Raw genomic sequence first — 6,554 nt, forward strand, 5'->3', positions numbered from 1 at the left:
CAGCCACAATCTGTAACTTCATGGCCCGGCATATCTCCCACTCTACCATTACCATCAAGTCGGGGGATCCACCCTGGCTCAATGAAGAGTGCAGGAAGTCATACCAGAAGCAGCACCAGGCATACCTAAAAATGAGGTGTCAGCCTGGTGAAGCTACAACACAGGACTATCTGCATGCCAAACAGCAGAAGCAGCATGCATGGGCTAAGTGATCCCATAACCAATGGATCAGGTCTAAGATCTGAAGTCCTGCCACATCCAGTCATGAGTAGTGGTGGACAATTAAACAACTAACTGGAGGAGGAGGCTCCACAAATATCCCCATCCTCGATGATGGCGGAGCCCAGAGCATAAGTGCAAAAGACAAGGCTCAAGCATCTGCGTCCATCTTCAGCCAGAAGTGCCGAGTGGATGATCCATCTCGGCCTCCTCCTGAGGTCCCCAGCATCACAGATGACAGTCTTCAGCCAATCCGATTCACTCACGTGATATCAAAAAACGGCTGAAGGCACTGGATACTACAAAGGCTATGAGCCCTGACATCATTCCGGCAATAGTACTGAAGACTTGTGCTCCAGAACTGGCTGCGCCCATGGCCAAGCTGTTCCAGTACAGCTACAACACTGGCATCTATCCGGCAATGTGGAAAATTGCCCTGGTATGTCCTGTGCAAAAAAAGCAGGACAAATCCAACACGGCCAATTACTGCCCCATCAGCCTACTCTCAATCATCAGCAAAGTGATGGAAGGGGTCATCAACACTGCTATCACGTGGCATTTGCTCAGCAATAACCTGCTCGCTGACACTCAGTTTGGGTTCTGCCAGGGCCACTCAGCTCCTGACCTCAGTACAGCCTTAGTCCAAACATGGACAAAAGAGCTGAACTCAAGAGGTGAGGTGAGAGTGACTGCCCTTGACATCAAGGCATCATTTGACCGAGTATGGCATCAAGGAGCCCTAGCAAAACTGGAGTCAATGGAAATCAGGGGGAAAACTCTCCACTGGTTGGAGTCATATTTAGCACAAAGGAAGATGGTTGTGGTTGTTGGAGGTCAATCAACTCAGTCCCAGGACATCACTGCAGAAGTTCCTCAGTGTAGTGTCCTAGACCCAACCATTTTCAGCTGCATCATCAATGACCTTCCTTCAATCATAAGGTCAGAGGTGGGGATGTTCGCTGATGATTGCACAATGTTCAGCACCATTCACGACTCCTCAGATACTGAAGCAGCCCATGTCCATATGCAGCAAGACCTGGACAACATCCAAGCTTGGGCTGATAAGTGGCAAGTTACATTTGCACCACACAAGTGCCAGGCAATTACCATCTCAAACAAGAGAGAATCTAACCTTGACGTTCAATGGCATTACCATCGCTGAATCTCCCACAACAACATCCTAGGGGTTACCATTGACCAGAAACTGAACTGGACCAGCCACATAAATGCTGTGGCTACAAGAGCAGGTCAGAGGCAGGGAATTCTGTGGTGAGTAACTTACCTCCTGTCTCCCCAAAGCCTGTCCACCATCTACAAGGCACAAGTCAGGAGTGTGATGGAATACTCTCCACTTGCCTGGATGGATGCAGCTCCAACAACGCTCAAGAATCTCAACACCATCCAGGACAAATCAGCCCCTTTGATTTACATCTCATCCACCACCTTCAACATTCACTCCCTGCACCACTGATGCACTGTGGCAGCTGTGTGTAGCATCTACAAGATGCACTGCAGCAACTCACCACGGCTCCTTCGACAGCACCTTCCAAACCCACGACCTCTACCACCTAGAAGGACAAGGGGAGCAAATGCATGCGAACACCACCACCTGCAAGTTCCTCTCCAAGTCACGCACCATCCTGACTTGGAACTATATCGTTGTTCCTTCACTGCTGCTGGGTCAAAATCCTGGAACTCCCTTCCTAACAGCACCGTCGGTGTACCTACACCCCAAGGCCTGCAGCAGTTCAAGAAGGCAGCTCACCACCAACTTCTCAAGGGCAATTAGGGATGGGCAATAAATACTGGCCTAGCCAATGATGCCCACATCCCCCGAACAAATAAAACAAGTATTGTTAAGTTTGGAAAGAAATTTGGAACATACTTCTTAAAGAAAATTACATTCACATTATTCCCATTCTTACGTGTTTAATATAGCTGTCAAATGTAAGGGGATAGTATAGTCAACACTGTGCTCTCTCCCACTAGTTTTGCTGCTGATAGAGCCAAAGAGGCCTTGAATAAGTAGGTTTTAAATTCTCCTTGTTGACTCTGAACACGCAGGAGTATTCCTTCGGGCCCTACAGAAATAACCATGACCGCTCCTGATCTGGGATGACATCCCTACTCCCTCCCTCCCCCCAGGCCCATCCCACCATGATTGTTATACACCCCTGGGCTTACCTTCTTGCCAGCTTGGTGGCCTCCAGGCTACCCAATTTACGCATATTTGGGCCAGGCACTTCACTGCTTCCATTTAAATGAGTCCTGGTCTTAAAACGGCTCTGTCCTCTTCCCTCCTGAAACTAGCAGGATGCCACACACTCTCCGGCTACCACCCAAAATTAACCTCGACCCACTGTTCCTACTACACTAGAAATCCACCTGTGAGATTTATATACTCAATATATTTCTATATGTTTTCTCTGTTTTAACTACTGAACCATTAATAAATTGATTATTATAGTTATATAAATAAATATGGTAAATAACAAATTGACTAGTGGAACAGGCCACCTGCCAGTTTCTTTTCACCATGCTCTCCATGACATAATGAGCCCAGGGGGAATCCTCCCCCCCTCCCCCCCACCCCACTGGAACATGCGTATAGAGATTAAAGAATCCATTGCTTTTTCAGTGAAGTTGTCATTGCATTGATGTGGATCATGATGCAATAGCTTGCAAGGGATCCTACTGAGTTGGTGTGTAAAACTGGAACCTTCAAAATATCACCAGGCTGCAGAGGTGTCATTATAGTCTAGTTGAGGAAGCACTGAGGAGCAGCATATAATAGTCATTTAGTGCTATCTTAAAGAAGCTATCAATGTAAATGTGGCACAAAAAGTCTACAGGAGCAAGAAGGAGACCTTAAGGAAGTTGAAGTATGCATCATTACAGTGGACAATGCTCTTTGGAGGTTGTGGCTGAGGAACATTATTGAAACAATATGTGGGAGTGCAACGTTGCCACAGTTGCAGGCTATACCTGATACGGAAACACTTAGAGCTGTTACTGAGCAGACAGAGAAATAACATTCCAATCCTCACTGTCATGTGGGCCCCCACCTGCCAAGAATGAGGCATATTAATTTCACCACATGGACATTGAATTTCAAATTGTTCCTGGGAAGAAGAGAAAGCCTATTACAAGGGCTGCCAGGCTGGCTGGAAAGACATTTTTGCATTTGACAGACAGTACTTGAAAGGACATAAGGGCTATTCCCTGCTCCAATTTAACCCACAATGGACCTTTGATCGCCAGGTATTGTGTGTAGAGGAGACATTCCAAGGTCTGCTAGAACAAGACAATCCACAAGGGCCAGGACTCATTAGGCAGGCTGGTCACGTGACTAAACTAAAAGCAAAATACTGAGGATGCTGGAAATCTGAAATAAAAACAAGAAATGCTGGAAATACTCAGCAGGTCTGGCAGCATCTGTGGAGAGAGAAGCAGAGTTAACGTTTCAGGTCAGTGACCCTTCTTCTAATGTTCTAATATTTGCTAGTTCTGAAGAAGGGTCACTGACCTGAAACGTTAACTCTGCTTCTCTATCCACAGATGCTGCCAGACTTGCTGAGTATTTCCAGCATTTCTTGTTTTTATTTGGTCACATGAGTAACTGGCTGTTACAGGTTTTTTCGAACTTGCCACAGAGAATTTGAACTCAGAAAGCTGTTTACTCCTGGACTGAAAAGACCTTGTGGCTGGCTCACCACAGCCTCTCCTGTCTGCTCCCATCTCTTTCTCACCAGCTTTGGAATCCATTGAAGACACATGAATCCCAAGAGAGAAAAGTCTCCTACAGTGAACAAGGTTTAAGAAGAATACAGGGCCCCAACGAAAAGCAAGATCAACCTACAAAAGGACTCTACAGTGAGCTCGAAGAACCGCAACAAACTCTTCAGATATTGCCTCAAACCTTTCCACTTTATTTTTCTTCTGCTCTTTCCTGTCTCTATTTTCATGTGCGTATCGCGTATGCATGCTATCGTGGGGTGCGGCATGTATCCGTAGGTGTTAACCGAATTAGAGTTTTAAGTTTAAGTTTAATAAATTTCAATCTTTCTTCTTTAAACCTAAGAAAGCCTGTTTGTGCTCATTTCTTTTCCTTATAATTGGAAAGTGGTGAACAAGGATTCACCAAGGGGGAGCGAAAACACGGTATGTTTAAAATAAAACCCTGTTACAGTAAGACCAGGTGAAGGCTGAGAGGGACCCCTAGACACCTTTCACACCTGGCCGTGACATCACTAATATAACCACTGCACCCAATCTAGGCAAAACTCATAAAAGAAAAATTGCAACAAAAATATACTATACTTTTATTTTAAATCCCGATAATCCAGCCAAAGACTTGCAGGTTGATAGGTAAATTGGCCATTGTAAATCGCCCCTAGTGGTGATAGGGGAATTGAAGGGATGTGATAGGAATATGGGATTAATGTAGGACTAGTATAAATGGGTGGTTGATGGTCGGCACAGACTCGGTGGGCCGAAGGGCCTGTTTCAGTGCTGTATCTCTAAATAAATAAATAAATTCTGGGAAAATTCAAAAAGGTAATTTTATAAAACGCCCAAAAGAATTGCTGTTAATCGTGGAGAAAAATGTTGTTCTAGTAAAAACATGCTGGATGCAATTCAGCATTCAAAGGGTTACTCCTAATGAGCAGGCAACATTTGTCCTTCATCAGGTCCAACTGACTGTTTTCATTGCATGTGAGTGGTTTAATGGAGGCAAAGGAGGGAAAAGATTAAGCTGAAATATATCATTCCACAAATATACACTGGGAATTTGGATGACTATTTTTCAATTCATCAGTCACCTTTGTGGACAATGATACTTGTGTACATTTGTTACAATGAAAGACTTTCCTTCCACACTCTTAGCAACATATAATTCTAAATGGTACAGTAATGTCTGGAAATCCTAAACTATTCCATATATCACTCATTTCATTGTTGTACACTGTGTTTTATTTTAAATGGTGTTGATGGTTTTTGAACTTCATAGTATCTATTGTGCTGAAACCCTTTAAATCATTCTGGTTCATTATATAATTCAGAACATTGTTCTGCAGTCCCTTTATTCCTACACTCTTAGCCAGGAAGGCTTCTGTTCCCATCATACCCTTGTCACATATATCTGACTGAAAGACATTCATAAAAGATTCACAAGGGCCAATTTTTTGTGAAGATGAGCAACAGTAATATAAATATTTTAGAATGTAGGGAAAAGGCAAGCATACTCTGCAGAGAAACCACCAGAAGTATTAGTACATTGTTCAAATATGTTGAATCTTTCAGCGCCAGATCATAAAAATAATTAAAATCTCACATCACTTCTACGTTTAATAGAAGAAAAATGTTGCTGCATGTGTTTTATTGAATAGTGTAAGGGGCTGTCTAACTGGAGCTGTACTAGAAGCAAATGGCTATGTTTACTTAAATATAGCTGTTTGGTTCTTCTATAATGGTCCTGATAGACTCTTGGTTTTCTTAGCAGTTACAGCTGTCACTGTGGGTAAGGGTACACTGAGCTGTTTTTAGTTACTTAGTCAAATATTCATAGGAAACCAAGGCTTCAGTTTTGTCTCTGGTAACAACTTCATTTTCTGCTCCTACTGAGCGTGCCCTTGTGGACTGTCTAGTTGTGTACCGATTGGTTGTCTTACAGTCACATGGGCTTTTCAGAGCTAATGGAGTTTCCATGGGAGTAGTTGAAGGCAGCATGTTCTACCTTTTATCCCTGCTTGGCTGGATATTGAAAAATATTACAGAAGACAGTTATGGATCATCAAAAAGGCCAAAGAAGCGATCAAACTAATATCAAACACAAGCCTGTGCTATTGGAGAGAGAGAGCACAAGCTTAAGTATTTTAGGTCATGGGGTGATTCACATCTCAAGAGTCTTCAACCGCTCACGTTTTCGTGCAAATATTTACTTAAACAATATTGTAGTTTAACACTGTAATGAATGTAGGTGTAATTTCATGTAAAATTTCTTATGAAAGGCCAATGAGCTGTGACATTTCACTGAGGGGGGTGGGTGGAAATCGTTTGTGAAGCACTTTCATGATGTTTTATTAAGAGTTCAGTTTGCTGATCCTTGAGGCAAAACTGTCACTCACTGAACAATCGCAAATGTCTGTTTTGGCTGAAGTGAACTGCAACATGAAAATACAATTGCTATCATGATGCTGATATAAGTATGTACATTCCTCTTTCAAAGTTAAACGCTGTAATAATGTAGTAAATCCGCATACCATAGAACTCAAAACGCTTTTAATTCTGATCACACAGTCTTTGACTGAAAGGGATATTGATAAACCTGACAC

Source organism: Heterodontus francisci, chromosome 11 (genome assembly GCF_036365525.1).
Source record: "Heterodontus francisci isolate sHetFra1 chromosome 11, sHetFra1.hap1, whole genome shotgun sequence".
NCBI classification, from domain to species: Eukaryota; Metazoa; Chordata; class Chondrichthyes; order Heterodontiformes; family Heterodontidae; genus Heterodontus; species Heterodontus francisci.